General features: G+C 39.1%; 1 protein-coding gene across 1 annotated transcript in view; it reads right to left on the bottom strand.

Annotated features, from left to right (window-relative positions):
- NUMBL (NUMB like endocytic adaptor protein) overlaps positions 1-19,456 on the bottom strand; it is a 54,164-nt gene that overhangs the window by 19,215 nt on the left and 15,493 nt on the right. Inside the window, exon 2 of the mRNA XM_072429870.1 lies at positions 3,764-3,908. The gene's annotated coding sequence lies outside the window, so the exon portion shown is untranslated. The remainder of the gene's footprint in view (positions 1-3,763; positions 3,909-19,456) is intronic.

Raw genomic sequence — 19,456 nt, forward strand, 5'->3', positions numbered from 1 at the left:
ATCTGTGTTTAGCAAAAAATTTCTTCTGCAAGTCATGCAAACCGATCCCTTCCCCTTCAAGCCTCCATTCTGCACAGAGGGAGCAGGGAAGCTCCGTTCATATCTAGGAGTCGTTTGTATGTCAGATATCCTTAAGCCGGGCACTACCTGTATTAGGAAATTCACCATCAACCTACATAATCCTTAGCAGCCCCCTCCCACACACACACACAATATATAGCAGTCCTTGTGACCCAGGACATACCATGCCAGCTTGGTGAGATGTCAAACAGGAGTCTATCTACATAAAAACCTGGCCTGCAGACTGCTATTTCAATGGGTCATATGGCAAGGAACAGGATGGGGAGATTGCATTATGTGTTAGCAATGAGGCAAATCACAAGCACATACACTCACTCAATACTTTTCAACTCCTGAATCCCAAAGTTCTAAACATTGCACTCATTTAGGATTTCACACATCTCTAACAGGCACATGGTTTGGGCAAATGAACAGATGACCAAGGAAAGATTGTGCATATCAGACTGGGAAACAAGATGTGTGCAAACTCGAGGGACAAGACGATAATGAAAGCCGAACATGAAAAGAAGCAGAAATCAGTCAGAATCTAGACTGGAACCTAGCAGTGACATGGTCTAGAAACGTACTGCAAACCCATTAAACTGTAAGGACAGAAAAATAAGTCTCACGTATTTAAATTGTGGATGTGACTTTAAATCCAGACGGGTCTATTCTTTTCCTGCGTATACAGATTTCATTTCAGAACCACTATAGAAGAAGCTCTGCTCTATAACATCACACAAATATTTATCAGACTGAATCCAATGCTGTGTGTGGTCTCTGTTTAAAGGGGGCTTCACAGTAAGAGACCCCTGCTGCTCCTGAAAAAAGGGGGAGATGGGAACATGCAGACAGACAAGTCAGATGGAGTTTTTTTTTTTTTTTTAATGGTTTTGTCTAACGAGCAGCTAATTAGCAGTGGATTGGCAAGAGAGAAAGGACAGTCTGTTGGCATTTGCTTTGTAGGATGAAATTCTATAGGACATATTGTAGAGACACAGATAGAGAATCCATCAGTTCCCTGATGCTGGCACAGACCCCTAAACACATCGTCCATACAGCCCTGGAAGCCCCTGCCAATTGCTTCTGTGTAGTCACTATAACAAGACATTTCCCCAATTGTACCACACTGGCACCATATACAAAGAGAACATGCTTAACACAAACACCAATAACTACAAAGATTCACTCACACAGTGCTAATATTCAGCTGGTTTTAAATGATCAATGCAAATGGATTTAAAAGACTTCAGACAAACGAGACATGACTCCAGACAGAACATTGACATTAAATGCATGCAGCTTAATTAACCTTTTTTCTTTCTGTAGGTGGGTGAGGAAAAAAACAACATGTACAGAAATTTCAAGAGAAAGGATATAAGGCAAGCTTGTGGTCAAACCTATTGGAGCAAATCTGCAGTCTATGTCTATTAGTGACTGGTTCTCTTTAACGGTTAGCAATATAAAACTATATGCAGGTGCACTTTACCCCTGCTAAGTGGTGTATTGGTTGGCCAGTCCCTAAAATAAAGCTGCGTACACACTTCCAATTTTTATCGTTCAAAATGAACGACGAACGAACGACGAACGATCGATTGGGCAAAAATCGTTCGTAAAAAAAGTAACCAACGACGCCGACGAACGAGGAAAGTCGTTGGAAATGAACGACCGGACCGGCGGATCGGATTGTACGACGATCGTTGATCATCGTTCGTGTGTACGATCGTTCATTGATCGCCCATGGTCTGAGCATGCGTGATGAACGAACGTTCGTTCACTTCCTGTCGTGCACGTCACTTCCTGTATCGCTCAAACGATCGCATCTATTGTGTGTACAATATCTGCGAACGATCGTGTCGTTATCTGTATGTACAGGATCGGTGCTATACGATCGTTCGCAGATATCGTGCAGGATCGTTCGTCGTTCGTTTACCAACGATAATAATTGGAAGTGTGTACGTAGCTTAAATCTATAAGTACAAAGAAACACAGAGGACTGGTGTCCCACCATTTTCCTTACATACTTTTTTGGCCACAGCCTGTTCAATAGGCAGTCCGGGCTGAGCAGGTATGCCAGGGTATTTTTCACACTTTCATAAGCTAGGAATTAAACGTGATTCTAATACCACATAAATGGATGAATGTCCTCCAATTTTCTCCATCATTTGTTAACATTGGGATAGTACTGAGGTTACGTCCGACATATGTAGGCACAGCTAGTACTTCTGCCAATCTTTAAATTTGCAAAAATGATGCTCTAAAATCATTGTACGTAGTTTTTGCCTCTCCTGGTAAGTGAATTTAGACAATTCTGAAATTAGTTAAGTTGTGGGTAGATGGTTCCCCCTTGCAGACTATTTGACTACCCATTTAAATGCTGTTTGAATCAATATTCATAAACTGGCATTATATCCATCTCCCACCTATGGTAAACTATACGGTGTTGGATTGCATAATAATGTTGTTTTTTTTAATAAACAAAAAATTAATGAGTAGGAGAAAGAAAGAGGTTTGAGGCTCCTACTCATCAGTTTTTGGTTTATTACAAATATTACTAGAGGTTGCTCAAACTTTATGTTAATGTAGGAAAGAACCAACCCCTACTAAAACTTAGTTTTTTTTAATAGCCATGTTTTACAATATGGAAATTCTTTTAAAAAAATTGTAAAGTTTTATCATTTAATAAGAAGCTGTAATGTTTACCAAGTTTACCAAGCTTTAGTTGATAAGATCCTCCGGGTAAATGGTGAAACCCAAGTCCTTTGCATTTTACTTTAAAAATGATCAGGTTTTCAAATATATTCCACCAATTTCCAGAAATAGCAATTGTGACTTTCCAGAAGTATAAATATGTGATAACATTCACTAAACCTTGTTCAGTGATCTTATCACAGTGCCAAGTCACCAGATGTCTTTGTCCCATATTTGCAATGAAGCTGTGTGAGTCATCCATAATACACAAAACCTTCCCAGCTCATCATTTCCGTGGTGGTTGTCCGGAAAAAATGCTGACTGCACCGTTTGATTTAAAGATCTTTAGTCACAACAGGGCTTTCTTTTCATTAAAAGTCATGAATAAATGCCATGAACCACAGGATACAACTATGGAACAATATTAATAAAGATAATAATAATACAATTGCTTTAGATACATGTTAACAAAGTTGGTACCTAGAACTTTACATCACTAGTAATCAAATTTGACATAAGAAGTTAATTCCCTAGCACATGCCTCTCCCATGTCGCACAACATATTCCTCTCCTCTTTTGGGAGTGTTCAATTACCCTCAATGCTGGCCCAGCTGTAAGTTACCCCTCGCCTCCCCACATGCAGAGTAAGATAGAAAGGTATACTATAGTTCAGCCTTTTTAATATGGGGAACCCCTGCTGTAAATATATATATCCATAGCTCACAGTATATCATTGCAGTGGTCTGTGTGAAGAATATGTCTTGCATTACTGGTAAGAACAAAAAAAGTGTCAGAGTGTCACTCTTACAGATAGCCAAAAAGATTATTGGTGTCAGTTAAACCCACCTATGAGTCACAAATTTTCCATTGCTCAAAGAACCCCTAGAAGACTCTGCGGGGACCCTGGTTGAGAAACACTGACTTGGGAGACAACTTTGAGTATGATGTGGTTGATAAAATTACATTGAACAACCCTTTAATCAATGATCGTGACACAGATTGTTACACTTACTGTGCGGGTGGGAGCGGCAGGGTCGTCCGATGTGGGCATCCAACAGCCAAACGTCTCTGCCCTACTCCTCCTCCAATCACGCAGAGAAAGGACAGCGCAATGGTTAGAGAGTTCCCAAAATAGAGAGGATGTCAGAAAAGATGACCTAGAACAAAAATAAAAGTGTTATTATGCAGAATAATCCAAGATAAGCAATGCATTTCCAGTAGGCTGTGTCTTTGTACCCATATGGTTCACCTCCATTTCTACATCATCTAGAAGGGCATAACATCAAAGATCCACCAAATCAAATTTAAATTAGAATCAAATTTAAGCTCCTGTGCTTTGCCTTCAAATCCCTCCACAGTTATTGTCCCACTTACATTTCTGACATGGTTAAAAAATACTCCCCCTGCCGCTCTCTCCGCTCCTCCAATGACCTACTAATGACTTCCTCACTCATAACCTCATCACACGCACGGTTACAAGACTTCTCTAGAGCTGCTCCAACTCTCTGGAATGGTCTTCCTCATCCTATTCGGCTTGCTCCTACTTTCTGCTCATTTAAAAGAGCGCTCAAAACCCATTTTTTCAAACTTGCCTACCCATCTTCTTCTGCCAATTGAAACCACCACTACTTCCCACCACTACATATCTCCCATCCTATTGTGTGTGAAATTCCCCCACCTACTAGATTGTAAGCTCTTCGGGGCAGGGGCCTCTCCTCCTGTATCACTGTCTGTATTAGTCTGTCATTTGCAATCCCTATTTAATGTACAGCGCTGCGTAATATGTTGGCGCTATATAAATCCTGTTTATTATTATTAATAATAATAATAATAATAATAATAATAACATCAAAGATAACCAGGGTAACATCTAAGGCAATTGTCCCTTTTTTTTCAGGAGGTTCCTTCAATGGGATATATAACAAAATACTAATAAAAAGCAAACAAAGTATCTGTAGTACCCAGCAAAATTTTTTTCCAAAATACAAAAGATTACCAAGATTACCAATCTTCAGTGCAGGAGGCTCAAACTACTGACTTCCCTGTAAACTAAATTTTGGATTAGTACCAAACCACCATGCAACTCTCTCTACCTTCAAATGACCACTGACATAATAAAAACCCAAAAAGGATTTAAAAAATAGTCACTCCAGGCCCAGGTTTTTACAGAACCAAGTCCCCAGCACCCAGTAATGGGTAAAGCATGGGACCATGATATCTTGACTTAACCGTAACAAAAAAAAGATGCGCTTAAAGTTTATTAGGAAAACGGAAAGATACCTTTGCTTTCTTTATTAATAAAAGTACTACTAAATCTAAAAACATTTTTTTCATAACTTGGATAGAGAAGGGAATGGTAAAAATCAGACTCTGTTGAAGGATATTTTCCTTAACTTCTGCTCTGGACACACTAGAAAGGAAGGGGTGATTACTTAAAATAAAGGGATATCCTCTTAGACAACTGTTTCTGAAACAAGTACCCCATTGAGATATTTACCTCTAATCCTCTTTTTAATTTTTACTTTTTTCTAAATTAGGTACAATGGTTGAGTGACAATGTAAATTGAGTGACAATGGTTAGCTAAAAGGAAAAGGGATGGCAAATGTTTTCATTTTCAAAAAAACTTGAAATGGTGTTTATTTTTTCCATACTTCATCAAAAACCAAAAAAGCCTAAAAAATTTCCAAATGTTTTGGAAGATAAAATATGGAAGGGTTCGAATTTTTGAAAACCAGTTAGTTGATAAAGCGTATCACTTGTGCAAGTGTATGTAGACCTTTACAATGCATTTCTATTGTTTGTACCCTTCTAAATATACACTAAAAGTCCAATGTGAACAAATAGTAAGCAAGGAAACTTCCTGTAGTATACAGACAACACAGAGCCTCTACTGTGCTGAAATCCCAAGGAGACTGATCAGCCTGTCCATAGTACTGCTGCACATTACAGAATATGTTTCTGTATGTTAAAAAGGGGAAGGGGGAGGTATTTTAAGTCCAAATCAGGAGTACGTAACTAAGGGGGACAATGCTGTTCTTCCATAGTTACACTACAGCACTACCTCAACCCCTGGATTGTTCCTTCCAGCACTGGATTTACAGGTGCAAGTACAGAAGAGTAGAGAACGTCTATACCCACTTCCTGCTTTTTACCAAGTCCACCTTTAACTAAGGACTTAAACAGCATCCTTAGAGATTGGACATGAGCCAGGGAGAGGACAGGCAGAGGATGCAGCAGTGACTGCATGAATCTATAGACTGCAGAAACAGGTAAGTATCGGTCAGCCCAATGGTCCATCACTGAGGTCTGCACTAGGGGACTGTCACTGACACGATGCCTTCAGGACTATGCCAAACACGTGTAGTAGATTCTGTGCAATGGATCAGAGGCCACTAAACTGTACCCCAATAATCTGCATGTCCCATTATCCCTTCACATCGTTCGTACCTCTGTACAAATATCTAAAGTTGGAAGGCAGCGCTCACCTGAGAAATTATTTTAAGCCAGATGGGAAGAAGTTTTAGGCGGGTGACAGCCCCTGTATTATGACCCAACTCATCCGTAACTACCCGAAAACAGCCGAGTGGTTACTGAAAAGTGCCGGGTGGTGCTCCCGTCTAAAAGGGGCTGGGGAGAACACTCGAAGGTATGAAAGAGAGAGGGAAACAATTGGAAAAACAACAGCTGAAACATCTAGGGACTAAATACTACTTCCCTATATATTGCTCTCGGTTTTATACACTTCAAATGCCAAACTTTCTGCATTGCTGGCTGGAATACACAGTACAACACTCTACCATTGTGAAACATCTTGTCAGAATAAGTATGACAATTATATTTGAGCAGAGAATATCATACAAATATTACAGGTTTATGATCCACGTTGTATCGCACAAGGACATATATTCATGCTATAGTGTATCTGGTATAGTATATAACACTATTGAGGCACTTAGGAATCACAACACAAACATACCATGCCAGTCTTGAAATCACAGTGACATGCATGAAAAAGCTCTATTTCTACAGGCAGAAGGCATGCATTTTAGATGAAGAATCCACACGGATCCATATTATGCTAAAGCTCATACCAGAGACCATTGCAGAAGCTGCTTGGCCTCCTGCTTACAGTATTGTTGGGATTAGCCATGGTTCTAAAATACTCTTTTTTTTTAAAAAGGGGGAATTAAAACCTCCTAAGTCTGGCAGGGGGTGTAATGTTGTAGACAGGCGATGCAATCGTTTTATCCACCATGAACAGCACCTGCAGCGGTGGCAACCCTCACCTCCCCCAAACCTTCTCCAAAAAAAGCATACTAAGTCTATATACACTCAAATTATTCAACCACGTCCCTATCTTCACATCCTTCTTTTGTTGTTTAACAAATAGTTTGCAAACAAACAAAGTTTGCAAACTTTTGGAACCTGTCTCATCTAAACACATATCATGGCCACAAAAATGGAAGAAATGGCACTTGGGAAGACCAAGTATACAATAAACAGGAAAGTTTAACTTTGTCATACATTCTTATTAACAAAATACAACAAGGAAGGGATGCTATTTAATTGCGGCAGATTGACTACTGGAGGTGGCATGAGCAGGGATCTTAGCGGTTCATGGAAGTAAGGCAATTACACGGAAATCCTATGTTATAAGACATGATGCAATGCTGGAATACAGAAACATAATAAGATTTGTCACAATGGGTGTTAGCTTTAATTCTTTAGGCAGTAGCAAGAAAATGGAAATAAAGTTTACTTGCTGTAGGATATAATGTTACTTTATGCCCTCCCTCATAAAGTACTAAACTCATCCATCTTATATAGAGTAGAGAACACACAATGATCAGCGATCCCAGGCCTCTGCTGTCATCATGTCAGATCCTGCTTCCCACATATCCCGAAAACACTGTCTCCGTGGCAATGGTTGCCAGGCTACAGGATCCTGACGGGATTAAGAATGGTGGCAATGATGCTGCAGAGGTGAATACTCCTAAGATAGGGCTGGCAGGGGTTCCTTAGGTGTATAGTATGGTGAACACGGCAGGTGACGTCTCTAAAGACAGCAGAAAGATGCAGACAAGAATAGAAGATGGATTTCTCCGAATTCACTTTTCATGGCAGTGACGTGGCAGAATTTACAAGCTAACTGAAAGGAGGACACTTTAGGTTTAACTTAAGAATATGAAATGCATCATCACTACTATTACTCTCCAAGGTCTCCAAGAAGATCCAAGTTTTACGTTCACATACTGTAAAGAAGCTGACCTTGGATTAGTAGAGCAAAATGTATTTATAATAAAAAAAACATAAATGTGACTTGGTTACATATTTTTAAATATGATGAGCAGTATACACCAATATGGTACAGCTCATTTTGCATATTACCAGTGCCTAAACCATGTTACCAATAAAATATTGCATGGACTGAAGGCTGCAATGCCAGAGAGGCATCCAAGAGCAGCTCCTTGAACCCCCCATTCCCCCAAAATACAGCAGTAATTAATTCTGTAATGCCAGTCAGAAAGCCCTGTAGCAGAATGCACTCCCTTTGTCACCGACGTACTTGGTGTCTCACCCCTAACTGGTGGTCTGTAAACTACTTATCACAGCAGTGGTTCGGCTGTTATTATTAAACAGGGCAGGAGGAGCAAAACAGAGGAGCAAGAGGACCCCTGAGGTTTGCCACCTGCCTGGTCTATAAACATAAGGCCTGGCCTGGTGGGAATCTGATAGATAAGCCAAATAATGGGCTGACAAAAAAGATGTTTAAACTTATTTTCAAAACTTTAGGAAATTAGGAGAAAACTACAGAAAGCAAATTTAGGGCAGATCGGATGAATAGGAAACATATCATTCTAATTAAAACAGTGCTATTGATGGTTGGTATACTGCAAGTCAATCCATCCTCCAGCCATTATCAGGCAGTAGACCTTGTGTATGAGATTTGTGGGTATGAGGATATGTAAAATTAGTGAAAATCTTGGGAAAAATATGTTTGTACCCAGCTACGGTAGATCTTCTGCATGATTCTCCTAATGAAGACACATGTTCTGCTCCACAAAACAGTCATCCTAATGAGATGAATTTACAGATTAAGGGAATAAAAATGAGCAGAGTCATTTGGGAACAAAACTGTGCATGTGGTTGTGTCAAGCTTCTGTGCTTACAAATGAGGTAATTTACTTGCACTGTGAATGTTAATGAAAGTAACTCAGTTATAGGTTAGTGGTCTACTGTGCTTTCTAGATTGTGTTATCATACTGTGACCGATAATTTGTCTAGTGTACAAGAACTGGGCAGTACGGTGGCTCAGGGTTTAGCACTCCGGCCTTTGCAGCGCTAGGTCCCAGGTTTGATTCCCAGCCAGGACATTATCTGCATGGAGTTTGCAGGTTCTCCCCGTGTCTGCATGGGTTTCCTCCCAAAAACATGCAGTGAGGTTAATTGGCTTCCCCTAAAAATTGACCTTAGACTACAATAATGACATATGACTATGGTAGGGACATTAGATTGTGAGCTCCTTTGAGGGACAGTTAGTGACACCACTATGGACATTGTACAGCGCTGCATAATATGATGGCACTATATAAATACTGTGTAATATTAATATTAATAATAAAGAACTTGGAGAATGATTCCTAGTATACAGCATGGTTAGTTCTTTCTTTGTAGAAGTAGTACATCGAGTTAGGCGAATCATATTCTGAATACTTGAACATTATGGCAAATCTTGGCCAACCCCCCACTATGGTTTAATTACGGCTTTACTCTTCTCTATGCTATAAAAAAAAAGGGAGATAAAATTGAATTGTAGTTGAGCGACTTGTTTAGAGAAGCAAGTGCAATTTAGTTTTCTACCACTTCACTTTTACAGAACACCCTCTCATAAATCCACCAGCTAAAGTAGACACTGTCCGTTCCAACCTCCTCATTCACATTTTATAGCCTTACGCTTACTTTTATTTGCTCTGGCACCCTACAGAATGGCTCTGTTTTAAAAAGAAGAATGTGCATAATGTTGAAGATAGAGGAGCAAGCAGTGTCATACAGATGGCCAGTGCAAGTCACTTAATTCTGCCATGCAAATAATTAATATAAATGACCTTTCACTCACAGGGGGGTGATAGTGAGTGACGGGAGGGATAGTACAGCGTGTGCCACAGACAATACCCATCTCCCTTCCTTTTATGTCCCCTGAATAGGTCCAGCACGAGTGTCTGAATAGGACACAGATGCTGTGACAACAGTAATTCCTCCCCAAAACACCCGCCCCACTCAACAACTAAAAGCTCATTTACTTCAGCCATAGGCCTTCCAGGGACACACTAGGCCTCAAGCAGACTGAGGGTGGTTGCCTGAGAAGGCGTGACCGATGGCCCCCTTTTCCTTCCATTGTGTATCCTCGTTTTAATTAAGGCCAAGAAAAGTCATACTTGGCAACAGCTGTGCATAGACAAGGGGGGTGTTGGAGAAAGAGGGGACAAAAGATCCGGACAGCGGAGAGGGTATGGAAAGCAGCTGGGGAGTAACGTAGACACAAAAAAATCAGGACAGCTGTTTGTTAGACTTTCCTCCCCCACCAGGCCTACAGATCACCATCAGTTGGCTTGAGTCAGGCAGGGGTTCAATCTTTTATCTGCAAAGAGAACAATCCTCAGCATGCAGAAAAGAAAAAAATGTCAACAAATTATGCAGAAATTGAGAGAATATACCAACAGAATATACCAACAAGTTATTACTCCTGAAATAGCCTAAAATCTAATGTTGCTATGGGATAATCTGACAAAGGCATGCACACTTTAAAGTTGGTAAAAAAATTTGGGGCTGTGGGGGAAATTAAAGTACCTGAAAACAACCCAAGTACATGCCATACAAATGTAAAGTTTGCCTTGTAGTTTTCAAACTTAAGGTGGGCCATACACATGACAACATCAACTACATACCGCTGGTTAGAAATCAAATTAAGGATCAAAGGTTGCTTCTTGCAAATAAACAATTTACCACCCATGTCATCCGTTGATTGCCCCAATTTGATCAATCAAACTTTGCATTGACAGCTTCAATGCACAATTTAAAAAATATAGTGCAACCCAAAAATAACTACTAAAGTAATAGAAATTTTAATTACATCTCCTTGTGCTTGACAAAAACTACCAATTTCTAACTACTATGTTCCACACTTGCTTTTTTGGGATTCGATTCCAGCTTCGTCAAAAATAAATTAAATTGCAGAAAAGTTTTCATGTGATGTGTGGCTAACTTTAGGGTCGCAAAATAAGACTGCTAGACACATGCCACCACACATGCCACACTAGCCACCATGTATGAAAATTGGTCAGGATCATCAGTGGTCAACTTAAAGTAAACCCTTGTTTTGATCAAGAAGGAAAAAGCACAAGGTTCACCATAACGGAGCCCTTCTTAACAGTAACATACATAACAGGTCTCTTTTAAATTAGTCTATAGTAGTGTTTCTCAACCAGGGTTCCTGCAGATGTTGCTAGCGGTTGATTGAGCAATGAACAATTTCTGCCTCTCGGGTCATTTTATCTGACACCAATGATCTTTTTGGTGACACCAATGATCTGCAAGGGTGACATTCTTCCCAACGGCCACCACACTAATATATGGTGAGCCGTGAATATTGTAACTATTTCAGGGGTCTCCTCAGGTTAAAAAGGTTGATCTATATATTTAAATGGCAATTCCCTAATCCTATGCCACTAGGAATATCCCCACCAAATAACTACTCACTGGGTTAAATCAATTGGGAAGGTATAAAGAGCAGTTGCAATCATCCAACTCCCCTTCTCCCTTAAATTAGGTGATGCTAGCAACAACTTCCTTTGATCCTTTTCTCCTTTTCTAACCTCTGCCCATTGACTTGAGACAAAGGCGTAGCTAATCCAGCCATTTGTGTCTAAGAAAGCCCTCCACGTCCATGTTCTTTGGATTCATTACGGTCATGGCCAACCACAGGACCCTCTGATGGGATCAATGGCAGCTCCACCAATGAACCAGCTGGTAAATGTATGCTAATCAGCTATTGAATCTAAGTAATGGCTAAAGGTAACAGTGTGACTTTTTATAAATGAGAGGCACAATTTTTTAACATATTACATCAGAGCTTGAGAATTTTATAATTACATCACAGCACAATAATCAGAATGATACTAAAGCAGTAAAAATAAATACATTTAGGGTGTGTGACTTCCTAGAGAAATTTCAGCCCCTCAAACTTCCTTCCTCGATCACCATCATTCAGCATCTTTTAGGGTGTGGATCTCCCCCCCTCAGACTGCTTGGGAGACATCAGGGAGGGTCTGTGTTCTTACATCAACAAAAGGATTTCCTTCCGTGAAAAGCATGAAAAATGTGTGGAAGTCTGACCTCAGAAGAGGAACTGACAGGTCTGATGTTAACCTTTAAATATCCAAACTATCTGTACACTCTACATAAGAAAAACTGCTGAAGACTGGATGAAGTACATGGAGACCAAGGTCTTCAACTTGGCCAGTAAGAATCGGAATTGCTGCCAACATTATTACTAAAAATACATTATTATGTACTGAAGGCAACCCTAAAGACCCTATCATGATCCTGCTTTGTTGTATACTTGTATATGTTAAAAACTTTAATACAAATTTACATTTAAACAAAAGAGACCCTATCACATAATAAAAAAAAAAAAAAAAACAATACATACAGTACCTGTAAAGAAGAAACAGAATTATTGCCTATTCTGTAGCTAATGCCACTGATTGACCCGAGATCCTGAATTTTCACGAGTCAAAGTCCAAGGCGAAAGTGGCATTTACAGAAGCTTGGATCTCCTCCACAGCTTTCACTATCTCCTGCAGTAGAGATCAGGAGAGGGAACAAGTGGAAGCTGTGGCAGAGGTTGATCTAGCATGTGCCCATTGGTATTTTTTATTCACAGTAATTTTGTCATCGGTTACTGTTTATTTCTCTGGTAGGCTTAAGGTGGCCGTAGACTTCAACTGTTTATAGACAACTAGAAACAGTACCCATAATCACACCAAGTGATCAGAAGATGTTTGCCTGCCGATCAGCCTGCCGTTTAACGTACTACCAAGCTAAGCTAAATTTTAATTCTACACTTTTTGTGTATCTTGTACATTTTAGTCAATGCATTTTCCTGTTATAGTCTCATAGTGCATCATAGTTCTAATTGCACTGCTGTTCAAAGGAACAGGACCAGTGAATCATATTTTGTTGCCTCTCAGGTAAGATACGGATATTAATGTAAAATGTATTTTCCTCCCACCGACACCTAAATGTAAAGGATAATGCTTCTTCTCACCTTAAAATGCAGTGTAAGGGCTTTTTTCCCGATTGACCACAAAAGAGGACATTTCTGTTTTCCACTGACCAGCAATGTAACTACCATGCTATATCTTCCTTTGACCACCAATTTAAGCAGGATTCATTCTATCACTGACCTTCTGTGTAGGGTTTATTTCCTTCCAGTGACCCCCAATAATAGGCACATTTTCCCAAACAATGTAAGGAAGTATTCTTCTACCCAATGTTTACCAGGAGGTCTTATTCCACTCACCAACGACAGATGTATGGGGGACTCTGCAACCCATTGACCATTAACATCAGAGGCATTATCCTTCCACTGCTCCCAATGTAGAGAAATTTCCTTTATCCCTTTTACCCCAAATAAGAAGCACTCTTCCTCTCATGGACCACCAATGTAAGGGGATTTTTTTTCCCCTAACCAAAGAATATTCTACCATTCCACTCATCATTAATTTAAGGGACACCTTTTTACTGGCCACAGATCTGTGTGTGATATCGGGATTGGTAAAGGTAAGCGTATGCGACATGTATAGATCTAATTTTCAAGATATGTAATTGACTTGTCCCATAGGGAATAAAATGTAATGATAATATATATGATAGTATAATGATAGTATAATGATAGTATATATTTAAAAAAAAATGCCTAGCCTAAATTCACTATCTAATTGATATTTATAAGCAGTGTTCCCCCCAGCTCCTTTTAGCTGGGTGCACCACCTGGCACATTTCAGTTACCACCTGGCTGTTTTTGGGTAGTTTCTGAATAGTTCGGTCACAATACAGGGGCTGCCATTCGCATAAAATTTTTTACACCTGACTCAAAAATGGGTTGAGCACTGATAATTATTGACAGCTGAAAATAAAGATTGTTACAGCATTTACAAGCCTAATAATTTTAATGATTTTAGCCTCCTATGTCAGCACTCTGTCTGCAGGATCCACTGACGGCAAGATTTCTACAAACTCTATATGAACAGAGGAAGTGCCAGCATAACAAACCTGACATAAGACAATAAATGAGAAGGGTGTACCCTGAGTGAATAGGGAAGGGCAGAAGACAGATACTGGTGTATTTCCTGTACTCCAAATATAAACATAGAACACACACATAAATTACACACTGTTACTGGAACATATAATATATTCAAGGGAGACTCCTTACACATTCAAAAAAAGGGGTATTAGTGTGCGTAACCCAAGTGTGATCATCTATACAATGTGAATCATGCAACAATTATCTTCCGACTCCTCCCTACCCTTTGTATTCTCCAAGGAAATTGCTATTTTGATTCTTTGATGTGAACAGCAGGAGAAATAAGCAGGGGAATATCTCTCTGATGGGAAATGTTTAATTAAACTCAATTACAGACCTGCTGGGGAAGCCGCATAAGAAAAACGGGACAGCTAGGCTTGCTCGTGTATTTTTTAAGCTCTGGATGGGACTTTAGGTTTTAAACTAAAAGTAGCAGAAAGATCTATGATAAAGAAACAAGGTTACAAGAACCAACAGAAAACAATAACTGCTCAATTTAAAGAAACTTGTATGATTGGTGGCTATGGGTTAAAAGTCGTCTTTTAGTTGTTATTCTTAAACACCAGTAACTTATGGTAACTGTTCAGAATTCTCTCTGCTAACCAAAAGAAGCAGAAATCTGATTGGCTGTTACGGGTTAAAAACTTTGAAAAGAATTCAATATTAAATATTAAGTCAGTTGTAGGAAAATTATTTTTGTTTCCCATTATATGAAGCAGATAAGATTTTAAGTATACTGAACAAGTGTCCCCACTGGAAGATGTATGCTTTTGGCCGGTTTCAAATATTGAATTTTCACTCTCATTTGAGTGCTATTACCAATACTCCATTGGTCAAATGCAAGATAAAAACACATGAGAGTTAATAACATATATCCCTGCTCTATCCAAATAGCTAAGAAACACATTCATGTATACCAAAATACTAAATTTTCCCCAGTGATCCATAGAAACCAGAAGTCAGCTGCTCTCGCTGAAGTTGTGCTTAATTACTATAAACTGATTGGAAGGGTTGCCATAGAGCTCATCCTTGTCCTGCCACACTTGGTTATTTCATAAAGCCCTAATGACTCCTGCTGTGTAGATATTACTTCTTTGTGACTTTTGGTATCTACAGCAACGGATGAATCGGTCAGTGTCCCTTGCACATAGAACAGAATTCAGATTCTTCTGAGTATTTCCTCCCTCCCTATCTTGCAGCCGCTGATCCTTCCCAGGGTGAGTCAGGAGACCAGAGCAGTAAAATAAGAAGCAACATCTTGTAAACTGCATGCAAGTCATGCTATGCTAATGTCTACAGACAGAGCAACAAGGCACACGAGGACAAGCTAGTCTAATGCTGAAAGCAGACAGAGGATAAAGTATGATGTAGTTCCAAAGCTTGAGGCCATGTTTGCACAATGATGGATTTCACATGGTGTTTTTTTGTAAGCAGTTGCTTACTCAAACCTATTTTTCCTTAGGACAGCGGTCGGCAAACTTTTTGGACTACTAGGCTATTTCAGGAGGTCAAGAAGGCACACTAGGCCAGAAGAAACAAGGTGTCCAAGGAAAGGTTTTTTCAACCATGACTGCGAGCAGCCTTAGTCTTCTGCTCATCCGCGGTGTAGTCTCTGTACATATGCGCGTGCTTGGCATCGAAATGCCCCTTGAGATTGACCGCTTGAAAGTGCTCTTGGTGTCATTGCACTAAACACAGGGCTTTGTTGCCGCGTTGGACGAAGAATAATTCCTCAGTCTCTTCGGGGTTGAAGACACAACGTTCGAGGTCAACCTTCCGAGACTGGTAGCTGCGCGTTGCTTCTGCTCTTTAGGCATAGTAATTGGGGTTATGTGCGGGAACTCGATGATATCCCGGGTACTCGTGATATGCGACAATTCATTTAGGCCAGATCCAACAATAAATATTTAGGGGGGCGTTAGGCCGGACTGGAATACTGGCTAGGCCGTATGCGGCCTAAAGGCTGGAGTTTGCCTACCTCTGCCTTAGGGCATTTATCCCAGAATGAATAAGAGGGGACTAGGAGTACCTAAAGTTAGGCAATTGCAGCCCCTCTGGTTTGTGGAAAAAAAATCCTTATTAAAATGTAAAAAGCAAAATACAGAAAGTCAGCAGGATGATATGCACCATGCAGTGTACAGCCCACCTTTTTTGAAGCTGTTGCTGAAACAAGACTAGATGCTGGAGTCCATGGGCCTGATTTAGTAAAGCTCTCTAAGGCTGGAGAAGATACATTTTCATCAGTGAAGCTGGGTGATCCAACAAACCTGAAATGGATTTCTTCAAAGTCATTTGCTGGCAAATGTTTTGAATCATGGACCAGATCCATATCAGGTTTCCTGGATCACCCAGTTTCACTGATTAAAAGGTATCATCTCCAGCCTTGGAGAGCTTTATTAAATCAGGCCTAATGTATGCAAGTTTTATCATTAGCATCCAATGGCCAAAAAGTATCATGGTGGACCTGGAAGAGTTAGGAACAAAGACGACAGTTTTGGGGCATGGGGCGATACCAGGATTCTAGACCTGTCATTGCTGCAGGATTGCAAGAGAAAAAAAAAGCATAAATGTGTGCCATAATCAGCAAGTATGATGTGCTGAATATGGCAAAAAGCTTACCCACACCAACGAGTTGAGTTCCTCTTTAATTAAAAAATAATACCTTCCCATGTAAGACAATTGAAAAAGAACGCTACTTGAATCTCTGGAAACCCATGTTGGTTTCTCAAATAATATTTTAGGGCTTTCAAATAAATAAATAATAATAATAAATGTATAATAAAAGTACCTCCTCAATGTAATCCCATTTTCAGTTGGTGGTGGTACTTACAAAATGGTCACTTTTAGTGGTAAGCACAGACATACATATCGGTTGTGTTTTTCAAAAAGACAATTTACACCTCTTTTCAAGATTTATTTTTGAGCACAAAAATGACTATTTTACAGTTTGTTTATACACTTCCTGAACATTAATATATGTTCTGGATGATTTGGGAGGAGTACATGAACTATAAATTGTTTTTGGATAAAGCATTTAAAAAAAACCTTTATTATTTTTTTTTTGCGTGATACATTTATTTGAGTGGGTTTGTATTTGATTGAAATTGAATAAAATCTATATGCTTTCATTTATAACAGAAAAATGTGTGTATCTTTTTTTCTAGCAGGCTGCTGCTAGTTTTAAAAAATAGTGCAAGTGTAATATTCAGGGAAGGATAGAGACAGACAGGCTTTTATAGGCAATGTGATATTTGTGTTTATTAATGAACAGTTAATATGTGGTACTAATTCTAACAAAGACCATCTTTTTTCAACCAAAAAAGTACCATATTAAAATGTGAATACAAGGTGACAATAAAATTATTATGCCAACATATACTGGTTGTTGTACAAGGTTTTCTTATTACCATTTTACTGGTCAAAAAGGTGTCTCAAAGCGCCCAACGCGTTTCACTTTTTGGCTTCTTCAGGGAACAGTTGAGATCAAAAATATAAGATGACAATGTACAGTATTATGCAAGGCACAGCTGGGTCAATGTATCCCTCTCTTTTGGAGGCTGGCTGCAGACGTCTTGCCCGGTATTCACACTCACCCCCGAACCACTAATAGTTCTGGGACGTCAGAATAGCACCTCCCAAACTCATTAATCATCACCACACCTATTAACACTGTTTCATGAAAATTGGAAACCTGGAATCGCAATACATTACTCAATAATCCACATACCAGCAAAAATAGCAAATACCCTATGTATAATTGAAACCATTTGTGGAAACCTACTGTAGTTATATCCCAGAACAAGGATCACTAACATTGATTGAATACCACTCTATAATATAACCATTGTGGACATTCCAATATCTATATTATGCTCATAATATTAGGATAGTGAATGTGTTCATATTATGATATTTCATTTCAAGATATTTTTGAAAATTTATGAACACATCTTTAACTCCTACAATAACTAGAATTTTTATCCTATTTCAGCCTACTTATCCTGCAATTCTCTTGAGCACTTTCTTCTGCACATCTGCAGCCAGATCTCACAAAAATACGTCATTTTAATTTTTCCAGGGATACATTGATCCAGCTGTGCCTTGCATATTACTGTACATTGTGAGCCTATATTTTGGATCTCAATTGTCTCCTGAAAAAGCCAAAAGGCGAAACGCGTCGGGCCACCTTAAAACACCTTTTTGACTAGTAAAATAGTAATAAGAAAACTTTGTAAAACAATCAGTATATGTTGGCAGAATAATTTTATTGTCACCTTGTATTCACATTTTACTATAGTACTTTTTCTGGTTTAAAACAGTTGGTCTTTGTTAGAATTAGGACCACATAATACCGGTTCACTAATAAACACAAACATCACAAAAGCCTGTCTGTCTCTATCCCTTCCTGAATATATCTCTATTTACCAGGCTAGGCAACATATCCCAATTTATTCATACCAAAGTAGAATCCCCTCCTACAATTAGATTGGTACCAGTGTAAGTGTAATCCTCGTGTTCAGAACACAAATATCTGAGCAATAGGAGCATGCACATATCAAAATTGCACCTATCTAAAAATGTACTGCACCTTAATTACTGCCCTGTCTTGTATATGAGCCAGAGAGAAATACCAGAATTTTCTCTATGGTTTGGTAATTCATGGTTTTCATTCTGTCGCCTACTCATTATTCAAGCTGCCAAATTATATGTAAATGACAGACTCCAGAAATGTATGAATGGAAGAAGATTTAAGGGGAGAGGAGAGGAGGAACAATGAGGGAAGACACACGGCAGATGATATGCAGTCAGAGTAGACGATAGAAGGGGGGAAAACTTTTCGGAAACCCAAAAACCTTTAGATTGAGAAAAAATGCTGCTTAGGCAGACAGGGCCTACTAACATTAATGTGATTCTATATTTTGCGAAGGTAAAAAACAGAAATAAAACTTTAATTGCAATTAATCCCAAAAAAGTGATCCAATTATTGACAATTTAATTATATCATACATGGCACAGAGGAACCAAAGCAATCCATGCACATAATCTACTGAACCTGTGCCTACCAATGAAAATCAATCAACAAGAATGAAAAGTTACATTTATGATTACAAATTATTTCTTTCTTTAATCTTCTATTTATTAGAAACATTACTTTTAATCAATGAATCTTTATTTGCAAACAGAATGTATACATTGCTTGTAGATGCGCAAGAAATTGAAGCAAAAGGATAGATCAAAAATACATGACCTTCACTGGTGAAAATCAATGGATACTTTTCAAAACCAATCAAGCAGAATTCACCTGTTGCTATGTTTGCAATTGTCTTTCATAATAA

The sequence above is a fragment of the Pyxicephalus adspersus genome, chromosome Z (genome assembly GCF_032062135.1).
Source record: "Pyxicephalus adspersus chromosome Z, UCB_Pads_2.0, whole genome shotgun sequence".
Taxonomy (NCBI): Eukaryota; Metazoa; Chordata; class Amphibia; order Anura; family Pyxicephalidae; genus Pyxicephalus; species Pyxicephalus adspersus.